Here is an 18789-nt window from a genome sequence, read left to right on the forward strand (position 1 = left end):
AGATGACCATGTGGTTTTTGTCTTTGAGTTTGTTTATATACTGGATTACGTTGATGGATTTCCGTATATTGAACCATCCCTGCATCCCTGGGATGAAACCTACTTGGTCAGGATGGATGATTGTTTTGATGTGTTCTTGGATTCGGTTAGCAAGAACTTTATTGAGGATTTTTGCATCAATATTCATAAGGGATATTGGTCTGAAGTTTTCTATCTTTGTTGGGTCTTTTTGTGGTTTAGGTATCAGAGTAATTGTGGCTTCATAGAATGAGTTGGGTAGAGTACCTTCTGTTTCTATTTTGTGGAATAGTTTGTGAAGAACTGGGATTAGATCTTCTTTGAAGGTCTGATAGAACTCTGCACTAAACCCATCTGGTCCTGGGCTTTTTTTAGTTGGGAGACTATTAATGACTGCTTCTATTTCTTTGGGGGATATAGGGCTGTTTAGATCATTAACCTGATCTTGATTCAACTTTGGTACCTGGTATCTGTGTAGGAACTTCTCCATTTCATCCAGGTTCTCCAGTTTTGTTGAGTATAGCCTTTGGTAGAAGGCTCTGATGGTGTTTTGGATGTCTTCAGGATCTGTTGTTATGTCTCCTTTTTCATTTCTGATTTTGTTAATTAGGATGCTTTCCCTGTGCCCTCTAGTGAGTCTGGCTAAGGGTTTATCTATCTTGTTGATTTTCTCAAAGAACCAGCTCCTTGATTGGTTGATTCTTTGAATAGTTTTTCTTGTTTCCACTTGGTTGATTTCGCCCCTGAGTTTGATTATTTCCTGTCGTCTACTCCTCTTGGGTGAATTTGCTTCCTTTTGTTCTAGTGCTTTTAGGTGTGTTGTCAAGCTGCTAATGTGTGCTCTCTCTAGTTTCCTTTTGGAGGCACTCAAAGCTATGAGTTTTCCTCTTAGAAATGCTTTCATTGCGTCCCATAAGTTTGGGTATGTTGTGGCTTCATTTTCATTGAACTCTAAAAAATCCTTAATTTCTTTCTTTATTCCTTCCTTGACCAAGGTATCATTGAGAAGAGTGTTGTTCAGTTTCCACGTGAAGGTTGGCTTTCTATTATTTATTTTGTTATTGAAGATCAGCCTTAGTCCATGGTGATCTGATAGGATGCATGGGATAATTTCAATATTTTTGTATCTGTTGAGGCCTGTTTTGTGACCAATTATGTGGTCAATTTTGGAGAAGGTACCATGAGGTGCTGAGAAGAAGGTATATCCTTTTGTTTTAGGATAGAATGTTCTGTAGATATCTGCCAGATCCATTTGATTCATAATTTCTCTTAGTTTCTCTGTGTCCCTGTTTAGTTTCTGTTTCCATGATCTGTCCATTGGTTAAAGTGGTGTGTTGAAGTCTCCCACTATTATTGTATTAGGTGCAATGTGTGCTTTGAGATTTACTAAAGTTTCTTTAATGAATGTGGCTGCCTTTGTATTTGGAGCATAGATATTCAGGATTGATAGTTCCTCTTGGAGGATTTTACCTTTGATGAGTATGAAGTGTCCCTCCCTGTCTTTTTTAATGACTTTGGGTTGGAAGTCGATCTTATCAGATATTAGAATGGCTACTCCAGCTTGTTTCTTCATGCCATTTGCTTGGAAAATTGTTTTCCAGCCTTTCATTCTGAGGTAGTGTCTATCCTTTTCTCTGAGATGAGTTTCCTGTAAGCAGCAAAATGTTGGGTCTTGTTTTTGTAGCCAGTTTGTTACTCTATGTCTTTTTATCGGGGAGTTGAGTCCATTGATATTAAGAGATATTAAGGAAAAGTAATTGTTGTTTCCTGTTATTTTTGTTGTTAAAGTTGGCATTTTGTTCTTGTGGCTGTCTTCTTTTAGGTTTGTTGAGGGATTACCTTCTTGTTGTTTCTAGGGTGTGGTTCCTGTCCTTGTATTGGTTTTTTTCTGTTATTATCCTTTGAAGGGCTGGATTCGTGGAGAGATAATGTGTGAATTTGGTTTTGTCGTGGAATACTTTGGTTTCTCCATCTATGTTAATTGAGAGTTTGGCTGGGTATAGTAGCCTGGGCTGGAATTTGTGTTCTTTTAGTGTCTGTATAACATCCGTCCAGGATCTTCGGGCTTTCATAGTCTCTGGTGAAAAATCTGGTGTAATTCTGATAGGCTTGCCTTTATATGTTACTTGGCCTTTTTATCTTACTGCTTTTAGTATTCTATCTTTATTTATAGCATTTGTTGTTCTGATTATTATGTGTCGGGAGGTATTTCTTTTCTGGTCCAGTCTATTTGGAGTTCGGTAGGCTTCTTGTATGTTCATGGGCATCTCTTTCTTTAGATTTGGGAAGTTTTCTTCTATAATTTTGTTGAAGATGTTTGCTGGTCCTTTGAGTTGAAAATCTTCATTCTCATCTACTCCTATTATCCGTAGGTTTGGTCTTCTCATTGTGTCCTGTATTTCTTGGATGTTTTGAGTTAGGATCTTTTTGCATTTTACATTTTCCTTGATTGTTGTGCCGATGTTCTCTATGGAATCTTCTGCACCTGAGATTCTCTCTTCCATCTCTTGTATTCTGTTGCTGATGCTCGTATCTATGGTTCCAGATTTCTTTCCTAGGGTTTCTATCTCCAGTGTTTCCTCATTTTGGGTTTTCTTTATTGTGTCTACTTCCCTTTTTAGGTCTAGTATGGTTTTGTTCATTTCCATCATCTGTTTGGATGTGTTTTCCTGTTTTTCAGTAAGGACTTCTACCTGTTTGATTATGTTATCCTGTTTTTCTTTAAGGATTTGTAACTCTTTAGCAGTGTTCTCCTGCAATTCTTTAAGGGATTTTTGTGCTTCCTCTTTAGTGTCTTCTGCCTGTTTAGCATTGTTCTCCTGTATTTCTTTAAGTGTGTTATTAAAGTCCTTCTTGAAGTCCTCTACCATCATCAGGAGATATGCTTTTAGATCCGTGTCTAGCTTTTCCGGTGTGTTGGGGTGCCCTGGACTGGGCGAAGTGGGAGTGCTGGGTTCTGATGATGGTGAGTGGTCTTGGTTTCTGTTAGTAAGATTATTACGTTTACCTTTCGCCATCTGGTAATCTCTGGGGTTAGTTGTTATCGTTGTCACTGTTTAAAGATTGGAGCAGAAGCTGTGTTCCACTCACCAGCAGTCCCAAAATCCTGCGGCGGGGGTCGTGGGTAGCTGGCGGTTGTCAGGCAACCCTGCGTTCCAGCTACCCAGGAGCTGATCCGGCCGGATGAGGCCTGTGGCCCTACTCAGGCCGGTTTCTGCTTCCCTAACTAATGCAGTCTCAGGTCCCGTGCGCAATTGGATTGGAACAGAAACTGTGTTCCACTCTCCAGAAGTCTTAAGATCCTGTGGTGGGTGTTGTGGGTAGCTGGCGCCGACCCTGCGCCCCAGCTGCCCCGGTGCTTTTCTGACCTGATGAGGCTTGTGGCCCTATGTAGGCCAGATTTCTCTCTCCCCAACCAGAGCAGTCTCAGGTCCCGTGTGATTGGACTGGAGCAGAAGCTGTGTTCCACTCACCAGCAGTCCCAAAATCCTGCGGCGGGGGTCGTGGGTAGCTGGCGGGTGTCAGGCAACCCTGCGCTCCAGCTACCCCGGCGCTGATCCGGCCGGATGAGGCCTGTGGCCCTACTCAGGCCGGTTTCTGCTTCCCTAACTAATGCAGTCTCAGGTTCCGCGCGCAATTGGATTGGAGCAGAAGCTGTGTTCCACTCACCAGAAGTCTTAAGATCCTGTGGCGGGTGTTGTGGGTAGCTGGCGAGTGTCAGCAGACCCTGCGCCCCAGCTGCCCCGGTGCTTTTCTGACTGGATGAGGCTTGTCGTCTGTTTATTTTCTAATGGGAGACAGAAAGGAAGTGGATTCAGATGGGTGGAGAGGAGAAGAGGAACTGGGAGTAGTAGATGGAGGAGTAGAAAACCATAATCGGGACTTATTATGTAAGAAAGAATTTACTTTCAATAAAAGGAAAAATAAGTACACACTTAAATTACAATAATAAAAAAATCGATAATATATGTTCATGCAAAGTACAACTTTAATGCAACCAAACCACAAAAGAGGTAAAGTGGCATTTTACAATGAGGATTAAAGCACAAAGTCATGAAGAAAGTAGAACTGGGTCAAACTTCAAAAGATGGTAAAACAGTTAAGAAAGACATTTTATATAGTGGGAATATCAGAAGCAAGAAAGGACAGAATCTTGGAATTTGTCATATTCATGGAATGACAAATAATAGATATCCAGTTTAATATGGTATTATGCATTTACAATGGAGGAGATTAGAAAGTACCCCAAGAGAAGCTGATCACTTCTCTATGTGAATTTAAAGAATTTATGCATTGTTCAGTATGTGATTTGGTAAAAATTATATCATCATGACCCTAAAAATTTATAAGAATACAATAAAAGTAATTATTTCAAAACAAGCAGTTGTGATAGAAACCAGCATAACTCAATATCATATTCTAAAGTTAAAGATATTAAAAGCCTATGCCAGTGCCTGGCAAATACGGGAGTGGATGCTCACAGTCATCTATTGGATGGAATACAGGGCCCCTAATGGAGGAGCTAGAGAAAGTACCCAAGGAGCTAAAAAGGTCTGCAATCCTATAGGAGGAACAACGATATGAACTAACCAGTACCCCCCAGAGCTGTGTTTCTAGTTGTATATGTAGAAGAAAATGGCCTAGTCAGCCATCAATGGGAGGAGAGACCCTTGGTCTTGCAAAGATCATATGCCCCAGTACAGGGGAATGGCAGGGCCAGGAAGCAGGAGTGGGTGGGTTGGGGAACAGGGTGGAGGTAGTATATAGGGGACTTTCGGGATAGCATTTGAAATGTAAATGAAGAAAATATCTAATAAAAATATTGTTAGAAAAAATTTTAAAAATCAAAAAAATATATATATTAAAAGCTTAAGATAACTCTAGCTAAAGGGATCTGCAACCCTATAGGGGGAACAACATTATGAACTAACCAGTACCCCGGAGCTCTTGACTCTAGCTGCGTATGTATCAAAAGATGGCCTAGTCGGCCATCACTGGAAAGAGAGGCCCATTGGACTTGCAAACTTTATATGCCCCAGTACAGGGGAACGCCAGGGCCAAAAAAAATGGGAATGCGTGGGTAGGGAAGGGGGGGAGGGTATGGGGGACTTTTGGGATAGCATTGGAAATGTAATTGAGGAAAATATGTAATAAAAATATAAAAAAAGATAACTCTAGCTAGGAAAAATGTAAGATATTTAAAGTATGTATGTATATATCGGGAAACTAAAGCACACAAAGCATCGATCTAACTAGAGCAGAAACCTGGTTAGGTACAATTGAATACCACTTGGCAAACCAAGTAGATGGCAAATCAAATAACACTAAACAAGGAATATGTTCTAAAATTGCTAATAACAATAAACATAGAAAAGCAGCTACATACTGGTCTGAGACATTCAACAGATGTCAGACAGATGACAACAGATTAGGCTTAACTTTTATATCTCAAGACATGAGGCAAATGGAAGCATACATAGAAAGAAATAGAATCTCACTCAGGGTAAGTAAAACATATATATGAAAATCATCAACATGAAAGCCATAACTTATGTTTCTACAGAAGTAGCAATCATAGGAATGCTCGAATGCTGCTGGGTGTGCATACTATGTAAGTGTGTTTGTGTGTGTGTGTGTGTGTGTGTGTGTGTGTGTGTGTGTGTGTGGTTGTAAAGGGCCCTGTGAATGATAAGGATCCAAATCTGTTCTTCATAGGAGTTTGGTAAAGAATGTACATTGTAAAGCCAGATGCATTTAATCCCTGCTTTGTAAAGCAGAGGCAGGTGGATCTCTGTGAGTTCAAAGCCATCCTTCTCTACACATGTTCTAGGCCTGCTGGAGCTACATGTTAAGAAACTGTATCCAAAATAAAAAGCACATTTTCATTCCCCCTGCTCCAGACATATGATTTAGCATACTTATAATAACGTTCCAAGATTTTTGTTTTATAAACTGTAGTTTTAAAAACACCAAAATTACCATATTAGCCACTTTTAAATGTACAGTGTAGTAAGTTTGAGTATATTCACAAAATTATGCAGCAGAACTCTGTGCTGAATAACTCTACATTTCCATCTCCTTCATCCTCTGGTAAGTACAATTTTATTTTCTGTTGGTGTGATCTTGATTACTCAGGGGACCACATAACTAGATTTCACAAAACCATTTAGTATATACCTTTTTTGTGACTGATTTGTTTCACGTGGCATAATATCATCATGACCAATCTGTTTTCTAGTATAGGTCAAAGTTTCCTTCCTTTTTACAGCTAAATAATGTCCGCTAATGTAGATAAATCATACTATATTCATCTAGTCATGAATGGATACTGGGTTGTTGCTGCTCTTGACTATTATAAATAATCCTGTGTGTGTGTGTGTGTGTGTGTGTGTGTGTGTTCTACATATTTATTTCATTCCTATTAAGTTTATGTCCTGAAGTGGGATTTTTATATTGCATGGTAGATTTATTTCTTTTTCAGAAATCACCACATTATTTGAATACCAACTTCAACATTTTATAGTCCAGTCTCACCAAAAGACCAAAATTATGAAAGCAAAAAATTCAAAATATGGTTTGAGTTACATGAATTTTGTTTGATGTGGCAACATTTACACTGGTGGACAGGTGACGTATACTGAAAGAGGAATGGTTCCTCCATGTAAAAACATCACCCTTTCATATTGAAACACAGTTTTGTGTTCCATAATTAGCACAGTTTTTGCAACATAGCAAGGATCTATCAACCAAAAAAAAAAAAAAAAGATTCTGATTTCCAAACCAAATCTATTGTAACCGTAGCTATGAATTTATGTTCAGTCTTCAAAATACATTAGATTCGAAACATTTATACTATAAAAAGTAGATGAATAAAAGTTTTAGACTCTGAATATATAATTAATATAATATACATAAGTTAATAAATGATCAAAATGTTTTCTTTTTATGTTTATGGGTATTTTACCTTCATGTATGTAGTTGTGTATATCATGTGTGTGCCTGTTGCCCACAGAAGGAATAAAGGGTAAAAGATCTGCTAGAACTAGAGATAAAGATAGTTGTGAGCTGTCATATGGGCGTTGGGAACTGAACCCCAGTTTTCTACAAGAGCAGGAAGTGCTCTTAACCACTGATCCATTTCTCCAGCTCTCAAAAACATTGTCTCATTTGAGTTTTTGGAAAATTCTCTCTCTCTCTCTCTCTCTCTCTCTCTCTCTCTCTCTCTCTCTCTCTCTCTCTCTCTCTCTCTCTCTCTAACATGTTTCTTTTATTTTTGAGGTTATAATCATATTATTTCTCACTTCTCTTTCCTCATTTCAAACTCTTCAATATATCCCTCCTTGTTCTCTTTTTTCATTAATTGCTGTAACATGCACATGTGTATATGTACATACATGTATGTTCCTAAATTTAACCTGCTCAGTCTGTATAATGTAATGAATAGATGTGTTTTCAGAGCTGACCATTTGGTACCAGATAAACAATTCTATGCACCTCCCTGGAGAAGACTATTTCTTGCACTCTCAGCATTACTTAGTTACCTATAGTTTTGGGCTTTCTCAGTCCATTTTTGGATTTGTCATTATTCAGCTTATGTTTGGCAGTCATGTTGGTGAAACTCTATAAGTGCATCATCTGAAACTACTAAGAGATTTTGTCCCTTATAAGCTCCCTGGTTCTTCTTGTGTGATATTTTCTGAGCCTTAGGTGTGGGAATGTTTTAAATATATAAAACTGGGCCTCACAATTCTGTGTTTTGAATGATTGTGTTTTTCTATAGTATTCTCCAGCAAAAAGGCATTTCCTTTATAAGGGGTGAAAACAATTTTCTGTGTGCATAAGGAAAAATGTTTATAGATTGTCATTAGGGGTCATGTTGGTTTAGAAAATTAGTGGTTGTAGATCCTGAAATAACCATGACCCACTAATACTGCTGATTAGTTAGCTAGGTTTCCAGTACTAGGCATGGTATCCATCTCATTATACAGGTCTTAAGTCTAATGTGAGAGCTGTTGGTTAGCACCAAGTTATGTACAACCAGTGCACTTGTATGGTTATCATGAGATGCTGGACATTGATATGGTTCATAGGCATCAGAGCTGGGTAGAACTGTTCGTTGCCTCTCTTCCTTCTGGTATCATAAAAGCTAGTCCCAAGGGAGGGAAAATTTAGGTCAGCTTCAGTTCGGGAGTCTCTGAGTCTTGTTTCTGAAGTACATGATGTCTTCAGCTAACAGAGCTTACCTTCCACTTCTGGGTGTGTGTGTAGGGTGGGGGGAGGTAACAAATGGCAACAGCAACAGGCTGTAGGTTTTAGGAGTATCTAGGCAAGCCCTGGAAAACAATTCAAAGGAAAATCTTTCTCATGTCTAGTTCTGGTATTTTATTAAATGCTCTTTGGTTCTTGGAGGGAGCATTATCAGCCTAGATGTGAGAAGTTCATTAAACTGACTGACTGACTGACTGACTGACTGACTGACTGCCTGCCTGCCTGCCTGCCTGCCTGACTAACTGAATCACATTCACTATAGAATATTTAGGCAAATCATTCTTTTTTTTTAATTTTTAATATTTTTTATTACATATTTTCCTCAATTACATTTCCAATGCTATCCCAAAAGTCCCCCATAGCGCCCCCCACTTCCCTACCCACCCATTCCCATTCTTTTGGCCCAGGCATTCCCCTATATTGGGGCATATAAAGTTTGCAAGTCCAATGGGCCTCTCTTTCCAGTGATGGCCGAATAGGCCATCTTTCGATACATATGCAGCTAGAGACAAGAGCTCCGGGGTACTGGTTAGTTCATAATGTTGTTCCAACTATAGGGTTGCAGATCCCTTTAGCTCCTTGGATACTTTCTCTAGCTTCTCCATTGGGGGTCCTGTGATACATCCAATAGCTGACTGTGAGCATCCACTCCTGTGTTTGCTAGGCCCCGGCATAGTTTCACAAGAGACAGCTATATCTGGGTCCTTTCAGCAAAATCTTGCTAGTGTATGCAATGGTGTCAGCATTTGGAAGCTGATTATGGGATGGATCCCTGGATATGGCAGTCTCTAGATGGTCCATCCTTTCATCACAGCTCCAAACTTTGTCTCTGTAACTCCTTCCATGGGTGTTTTGTTCCCAATTCTAAGAAGGGGCATATTGTCCACACTTTGGTCTTCATTCTTCTAGAGTTTCATGCGTTTAGCAAATTGTATCTTATATGTTGGGTATCCTAAGTTTTGGGCTAATATCCACTTATCAGTGAATACATATTGTGTGAGTTCCTTTGTGATTGTGTTACCTCACTCAAGATGATGCCCTCCAGGTCCATCCATTTGGCTAGGAATTTCATAAATTCATTCTTTTTAATAGCTGAGTATAGGCAAATCATTCTTAAAATGATTCCTTGTGGTATTTTTCAACATCTTCATTGTTATTTTACCCAACTCCATTGTTATATTACCCTCTCACCCTGCTTACTGAAACCTATGGCTATTGTTAAGCTAGAGCAAGTAGGAGAATAAATGTTTGAGAATAAACTGGAACTGATTTTAAAATGTAGACAACCTCAGAGAAATGTAACCCAGAACCATAATGAGATACTTTATTGCAATAATAATTTGCATATGAATATTACTCAAAATTCTTTGTAATCATGCAGGCCTCCTTATTCAGAATTAGTAGCAACATCCCTATGCTTACATGGTGGCACTCATTGACTTCTTCATTCAGTTGTACTTAAGGGCAACTTATTATGTTAAAAATATGATAAAGGATCCTCAAGATGGCTCAGTAGTTAAAAGCATTTGATGACCAGGCAGTTGATCACTGAGACTCACACGGTAGAAGGAAAAAAAAACCACTTCTGCCTGCAGCCTTGTGATTTGTGCATAGTTCTATGACATGATTCTACTCATATATATGCCTACAAATATACATACATACATACATACATACATACACACACACACATACATACATACAAATACACACAAAATAAATAATAAAGTGCTCCCACTTACATGCTTTATAAACAGACCATGTTATACTGAGGCACAACATTATATCTAAGTAAACATATCATATAGTTTTGGCTTCAGGAATAGAAATATGAAAAAAATCAACTTACAAAAACTGTATGATAAAATCAACTAGATGGGTATAAAAGATGAGGGTAGCTTATAGGCAGAATGGTTTCTACAAAGACCATCAATTTAGGGTTATAGGCACAATCCCCCCAGACACCCAAAGACAGTTCAAATTTTCTAATCATTTAAAAAAAAACTATATATTATGAAATATTTGGCTCTTATTCAAATGGATATTTTCCCAGGCAGATCTTAAATTACCCTAGTTAGTTTTAAAAATACTCTGGCATGTAGAGTGAAATATATGTTTCATTTTGCAAAAGTATTGGATGGTCCCTCTGGGTCAAAGTTCCTGAGAGTATGGTAACAAAACCATTCTGACTGCTGGTTACCATGCTGTGAAGAGAATTTAGGTCTCTTCATTGTCAAAATCTACTCCATAAATCAGTAATTTACCCAATGGTTAAAAAACAAAAAGTAATCCTAAAATGTGAATCACTCCCTTTTTCATATGCAGAGATAATATTTCAACATTAACCTTCATCAATTACCTCCCTAGAACCCTATCTCTCCAATATACCCACCATGATGAATTAAAATGAAAGTCTAACATTTATTTTTGTTGAAGACATATTTGGTAATAAATACAGTATGCCAGCTACTGCGATTTCTCTTTAGTTAATATGTGGCACCCTGCAGTTTCAATGAGAAACCAAGAAACATTATCATTTCACAGCAGAAACTTAAAAATCTAAAAGCTTCGAAGAAATGTGTTCAAATTTCACATTAATTCACTGCTAATGCTAGGAAAGGACTTGATTAATGACTATGTTTTCAGATAAAGGAATCTCACATAATCCCATTTAGAACAGACAAAATTCACATGCATGAAAAGGTCATCTATATACATCTAGGCTCAGAAAGAGCTGTGATTATTGAATAGAAAGATAGATACCAGGGCCTATATCTGCAAAAAGACTTTCAAACATACATGAAGTATCTACAGTTTTATGGTGGTTTGAATGAGATATGAGCACATTGGTTCATAGTTGGTAGTGCTGTTTGGAGAAGCATAGGAAGTATGGCCATCCTGTAATAAGTATGTCAGAGAAGTATGTCAGACTTTATGAATTTGGAGACCCATTCCATTTATACAGTCCTCTCTGTGTTTTCTGCTTATGGTTCAAGGTGTGACACTCGCCACTTGCTGCTCCAGCCTGCTGCCTCTGCTTCACCATCATTGGACACTATACCTCTGTAACTGTAAACTCAAACTCTTCCATCTATAAGTTGCCATAGTCATAGTGTTTTGTGATACCATTAGGACAGTAACCAATACACAGGTTATAGTGAATTTAACTAGGAAATAGCTAGAATTCTACTCTCTCTGCTGTTCAATATTGTACTTGAAGTCCTAGTTAGAGTAGCAAGACAAAAGAAGGAGATAAAGTGATATAAAAAAGAAAGGAAAAAGGAAAAGCATTTCTGTTTGCAGATGGTATGATTCTATACCTTAAAGATTCCATCAGAAAATACTACTACAGCTGGTTAATATTTTCAGACAAGTAGAATGCAAAAGTAATAGAAAAACAGAGGATCTCCCATATACACTGATAAGTATACAAAAGAAATTAGGGGAAAAATCTCATTTATAATAAACTCAAAAACTAACGTAAAATAAATTTGGAGTAGCTATAATCTTAATCTAATTAAGTGACAGACTCGAAAAATGAAAAATTTAGGTTGCAGAAAACAGAAAAGGAAGAAAATATTTGAATAGGAAAGAAGACCTCCCATGTTTGTAGGTTTAATAGTGAGAAAACTGCCATCCTACCAAAAGCAGTCTACATATCCAACACAACTCACATCAAAATTGCAACATATCAGTCTTCCTTCTTCTTGAGTTTCATGTGTTTTACAAATTGTATATTGGAATTCTAAGTTTTTGGGCTAATACCCACTTATCAGTGAGTGCATATCATGTATGTTCTTTTGTGATTGGGTTACCTCACTCAGAATGGTATCCTCCAGAACCATCCATTTGTTTAAGAATTTCATAAATTTGTTGTTTTGATATTTTTACATCAAATATTATTTTATTAGATATTTTCTTCATTTACATTTCAAATGCTATCCCCTTCCCTAGTTTCCTCTCTGAAAGTCCCCTATACCCAACCTCCACCATGTGCCCCAACCCACCCACTCCCACTTCCTGGCCCTGGCATTCCCTTGTACTGGGGCATATGATCATCACAAGACCAAGGGCCTCTCCTCCCACTGATGGCCAACTAGGCCATCTTCTGCTACATATGCAGCTAGAGACACGAGCTCTGGAGGTACTGGTTAGTTAATATCTTTCCTTATATAGGGTTGCAGACGCCTTTAGCTCCTTGGGTAGTTTCTTTAGCTCCTTCATTGGGGGTCCTGTGTTCCATCCAATAGATGACTGTGAAAATCCACTTGTGTATTTGCCAGGCACTTACATAGCCTCACAGGAGATAGCTATATCAGGGTCCTTTCAGCAAAAACTTGCTGGAATATGAAATCGTGTCTCGGTTTGGTGGTTGTATATGGAATGGATCCCCGGATGGTGCAATCTCTGGATGGTCCTTCCTTCCATCTCAGCTCAAAACTTTGTCTCTGTAACTCCTTCCATGGGTATTTTGTTCCCTATTCTAAGAAGTAACGAAGTATCCACACTTTGGTCTTCTTTCTTCTTGAGTTTCATGTGTTTTGCAAATTGTATCTTGGGTATTCTAAGTTTCTGGGCTAATGTCCACTTATCAGTGAGTGCATATCATGTGTGTTCTTTTGTGATTGGGTAACCTCACTCAGGAAGATATCTTCCAGATCCATCCATTTGCCTAAGAATTTCATAAATTCATTGTTTTTAAGAGCTGAGTAGTACTCCATTGTGTAAATGTACCACATTTTCTGTATCCATTCCTCTGTTGAGGGACATCTGGCTTCTTTCCAGCTTCTGTCTATTATAAATAAGGCTGCTGTGAACATAGTAGAGCATGTGTCCTTATTACAAGTTGGAACTTCTTCTGGGTATATGCCCAGGAGTGGTATTGCTGGATCCTCCGGTAGTACTATGTCCAATTTTCTGAGGAACCGCCAGACTGATTCCCAGAGTGCTTGTACCAGCTTGCAATCCCACCAGCAACAGAGGAGTGTTCCTCTTTCTCTACATCCTCGCCAGAATCTGCTGTCACTTGAATTTTTCATCTTAGCCATTCTGATTTGTGTGAGGTGGAATCTCAGGGTTGTTTTGATTTGCATTTCCCTGATGACTGAGGATGTTGAACATTTTTTAGTTGCTTCTCAGCCATTCAGTATTCCTCAGTTGAGAATTTGTTTAGTTCTGTACCCCGTTTTTGTTTTTTTCAATCTTTTTTTTTTATATTTTTTATTACGTATTTTCCTCAATTACATTTCCAATGCTATCCCAAAAGTCCCCCATACCCTTCCCCCCACTTCCCTACCCACCCATTCCCATTTTTTGGCCCTGGCATTCCCCTGTACTGGGGCATATAAAGTTTGTGTGTCCAATGGGCCTCTCATTCCAGTGATGGCCGACTAGGCCATCTTTTGATACATATGCAGCTAGAGTCAAGAGCTCCGGGGTACTGGTTAGTTCAGAATGTTGTTCCACCTATAGGGTTGCAGATCCCTTTAGCTCCTTGGGTACTTTCTCTAGCTCCTCCACTGGGGGCCCTATGATCCACCCAATAGCTGACTGTGAGCATCCACTTCTGTGTATGCTAGGCCCCGGCTTACTCTCACAAGAGACAGCTATATCTGGGACCTTTCAGCAAAATCTTGCTGGTGTATGCAATGGTGTCAGCATTTGGAAGCTGATTATGGGGTGTATCTCTGGATATGGCAGTCTCTAGATGGTCCATTCTTTCGTCACAGCGCTAAATTTTGTCTCTGTAACTCCTTCCATGGGTGTTTTGTTCCCAATTCTAAGAAGGGGCACAGTGTCCCCACTTTGGTCTTCATTCTCCTTGAGTTTCATGCGTTCAGCAAATTGTATCTTATACCTTGGGTACCCTAAGTTTTGGGCTAATATCCACTTATCAGTGAGTACATATTGTGTCAGTTCCTTTGTGATTGTGTTACCTCACTCAGGATGATGCCCTCCAGGTCTCATTAATAGTCTCCCAGGGATAAAAAGCCCAGGACCAGATGGGTTTAGTGCAGAGTTCTACCAGACCTTCAAAGAAGATCTAATTCAAGTTCTGCACAAACTATTCCACAAAATAGAAGTAGAAGGAACTCTACCCAACTCATTCTATGAAGTCACAGTTACTCTGATACCTAAACCACAGAAAGATCCAACAAAGATAGAGAACTTCAGACCAATTTCCCTTATGAACATAGATGCAAAAATCCTGAATAAAATTCTCGCTAACCAAATCCAAGAACACATTAAAGCAATCATCCATCCTGACCAAGTAGGTTTCATTCCAGGGAAGCAGGGATGGTTTAATATATGGAAATCCATCAACTTAATCCATTATATAAACAAACTCAAAGACAAAAACCACATGATCACCTCGTTAGATGCGGAAAAAGCATTCAACAGGATCCAACACCCATTCATGATAAAAGTCTTGGAAAGATCAGGAATTCAAGGCCCATACCTAAACATGATAAAAGCAATCTACAGCAAACCAGTAGCCAACATCAAAGTAAATGGTGAGAAGCTTGAAGCAATCCCACTAAAATCAGGGACTAGACAAGGCTGTCCACTCTCTCCATACCTATTCAACATTGTACTAGAAGTCCTAGCCAGAGCAATTTGACAACAAAAGGAGATCAAGGGGATACAAATTGGAAAAGATGAAGTCAAAATATCACTTTTTGCAGATGATATGATAGTATATATAAGTGACCCTAAAAATTCCACCAGAGAACTCCTAAGCCTGATAAACAGCTTCAGTGAAGTAGCTGGATATAAAATTAACTCAAACAAATCAATGGCCTTTCTCTACACAAAGAATAAACAGGCTGAGAAAGAAATTAGGGAAACAACACCCTTCTCAATAGTCACAAATAATATAAAATATCTTGGCGTGACTCTAACTAAGGAAGTGAAAGATCTGTATAATAAAAACTTCAAGTCTCTGAAGAAAGAAATTATAGAAGATCTCAGAAGATGGAAAGATCTCTCATGCTCATGGATTGGCAGGATTAACATTGTAAAAATGGCTATCTTACCAAAAGCAATCTACAGATTCAATGCAATCCCCATCAAAATTCCAACTCAATTCTTCAACGTATTAGAAAGAGCAATCTGCAAATTCATCTGGAATAACAAAAAACCTAGGATAGCAAAAACTCTTCTCAAGGATAAAAGTACCTCTGGTGGAATCACCATGCCTGACCTAAAGATTTACTACAGAGCAATTGTGATAAAAACTGCATGGTACTGGTATAGTGACAGACAAGTAGACCAATGGAATAGAATTGAAGACCCAGAAATGAACCCACACACCTATGGTCACTTGATCTTGGACAAGGGAGCTAAAACCATCCAGTGGAAGAAAGACAGCATTTTCAACAAATGGCGCTGGCACAACTGGTTGTTTTAATGTAGAAGAATGCGAATTGATCCATTCCTATCTCCTTGTAGTAAGGTCAAATCTAAGTGGATTAAGGAACTCCACATAAAACCAGAGACACTGAAACTTATAGAGGAGAAAGTAGGGAAAAGCCTCGAAGATATGGGTACAGGGGAAATATTCCTGAATAGAACAGCAATGGCTTGTGCTGTAAGATCGAGAATTGACAAATGGGACCTCATGAAACTGCAAAGCTTCTGCAAGGCAAAAGAAACAGTCAATAAGACAAAAAGACTACCAACAGATTGGGAAAGGGTCTTTACCTATACTGTACCCGGTTTTTAATAGGGTTATTTGGTTTTCTGGAGTCCAACTGCTTAAGTTATTTATATATATTGGATACTAGACCCTATTGTATTTAGGATTGGTAAAGACCTTTTCCCAATCTGTTGGTTGCCATTTTGTCTTATTGACAGTGTCCTTTGCCTTACAGAAGCTTTGCAATTTTATGAGGTCCCATTTGTTTGTTTTTTTTTTATACTTTATTTTTTTAATTAGGTATTTTCCTCGTTTACATTTTCAATGCTATCCCAAAAGTCCCCCATACCCACCCTCCCAATCCCCTACCCACCCACTCCCCCTTTTTGGCCCTGGGGTTCTCCTGTACTGGGGCATATAAAGTTTGCAAGTCCAATGGGCCTCTCTTTGCAGTGATGGCCGACTAAGCCATCTTTTGATACATATGCAGCTAGAGACAAGAGCTCCTGGGTACTGGTTAGTTCATATTGTTGTTTCACCTATAGGGTTGCAGTTCCCTTTAGCTCCTTGGGTAATTTCTCTAGCTCCTCCATTGGGGGCCCTATGATCCATCCAATAGCTGACTGTGAGCATCCACTTCTGTGTTTGCTAGGCCCCGGTATAGTCTCACAAGAGACAGCTATATCTGGGTCCTTTCAGCAAAATCTTGCTAGTGTATGCAATGGTGTCAGCATTTGGAAGCTGATTATGGGATGGATCCCTGCATATGGCAATCACTAGATGGTCCATCCTTTCATCACAGTTCCAAATTTTGTCTCTGTAACTCCTTCCATGGGTGTTTTTTCCCATTTCTAAGAAGGGGCAAAGTGTCCACACTTTGGTCTTCGTTCTTCTTGAATTTCTTGCGTTTAGCAAATTGTATCTTATATGTTGGGTATCCTAAGTTTCTGGGCTAATATCCACTTATCAGTGAGTACATATTGTGTGAGTTCCTTTGTGATTGGGTTACCTCACTCAGGATGATGCCCTCCAGGTCCATCCATTTGCCTAGGAATTTCATAAATTCATTTTTTTTAATAGCTGAGTAGTACTCCATTGTGTAAATGTACCACATTTTCTGTATCCATTCCTCTCTTGAGGGACATCCGAGTTCTTTCCAGCTTCTGGCTATTATAAATAAGGCTGCTATGAACATAGTGGAGCATGTGTCCTTCTTACCGGTTGGGACATCTTCTGGATATATGCCCAGGAGAGGTATTGCTGGATCCTCCGGTAGTACTATGTCCAATTTTCTGAGGAACCGCCAGACTGATTTCCAGAGTGGTTGTACAAGCTTGCAATCCCACCAAAAATGGAGGAGTGTTCCTCTTTCTCCACATCCTCACCAGCATCTGCTGTCACCTGAATTTTTGATCTTAGCCATTCTGACTGGTGTGAAGTGGAATCTCAGGGTTGTTTTGATTTGCATTTCCCTGATGATTAAGGATGTTGAACATTTTTTCAGGTGCTTCTCAGCCATTCAGTATTCCTCAGGTGAGAATTCTTTGTTCAGCTCTGAGCCTCATTTTTTAATGGGGTTATTTGATATTCTGGAGTCCACCTTCTTGAGTTCTTTATATATATATTGGATATTAGTCCCCTATCCGATTTGGGATAGGTAAAGATCCTTTCCCAATCTGTTGGTGGCCTTTTTGTCTTATTGACGGTGTCTTTTGCCTTGCAGAAGCTTTGTAATTTTATGAGGTCCCATTTATCGATTCTCGATCTTACAGCACAAGCCATTGCTGTTCTATTCAGGAATTTTTCCCCTGTACCCATATCTTCGAGGCTTTTCCCTACTTTCTCCTCTATAAGTTTCAGTGTCTCTGGTTTTATGTGGAGTTCCTTAATCCACTTAGATTTGACCTTAGTACAAGGAAGATAGAAATGGATCAATTTGCATTTTTCTACATGATAACCGCCAGTTGTGCCAGCACCATTTGTTGAAAATGCTGTCATTTTTCCACTGGATGGTTTTAGCTCCCTTGTCAAAGATCAAGTGGCCATAGGTGTGTGGGTTCATCTCTGGGTCTTCTATTTTGTTCCATTGGTCTACTTGTCTGTCACTTTACCAATACCATGCATTTTTTATCACAATTGCTCTGTAGAACAGCTTTAGGTCCGACATGGTGAGAGGTCCCATTTGTTAATTCTTGATCTTAAAGCACAAGCCATTAGTGTTCTGTTCAGGAACTTTTTCTCTGTGCCCATAACTTCAAAACTCTTCCCCACTTTATCCTCTATAATTTTCAGTGTCTCTAGTTTCATTAGGAGTTCATTGATTCACTTAAATTTGAGCTTTGTACAAGGAGGTAAGAATAGATCAATTTGCATTCTTCTACATGATAACCACCAGTTGAGCCAGCACCATGTTTGAAAATGCTGTTTTTTCCACTGGATGGTTTTAGCTCCTTTGACAAAGATCAAGAGACCATAGGTGTGTGGTTTCATTTCTTGGACTTCAATTCTATTTCATTGATCTACCTGTCTGTCACTGTACCAGTACCATGCAGTTTTCATCACAATTGGTCTGTAGCACAGCTTGAAAACAGGCATGGTGATCCCACCAGAGGTTCTTTTATTGTTCATAATAGTTTTTGCTATCCTAGGTCTTTTTGTTATTCCAGGTGAATTTGGAAATTGCCCTTTCTAACTCTGTGAAGAATTAAGTTGGAATTTTAATGGGGATTGCATTGAATCTGTAGATTGATTTTGGCCAGATAGCCATTTTTACTCTATTAATCCTGCCAATCCATGAGCATGGGGGATCTTTCCATTTTCTGAGATCTTTGATTTCTTTCTTCAGAGACTTGAAGGTCTTATCA

Source organism: Mus caroli, unplaced genomic scaffold, assembly GCF_978045245.1.
Source record: "Mus caroli unplaced genomic scaffold, Mus_caroli_1 scaffold_5, whole genome shotgun sequence".
In the NCBI taxonomy this organism is placed as follows: Eukaryota; Metazoa; Chordata; class Mammalia; order Rodentia; family Muridae; genus Mus; species Mus caroli.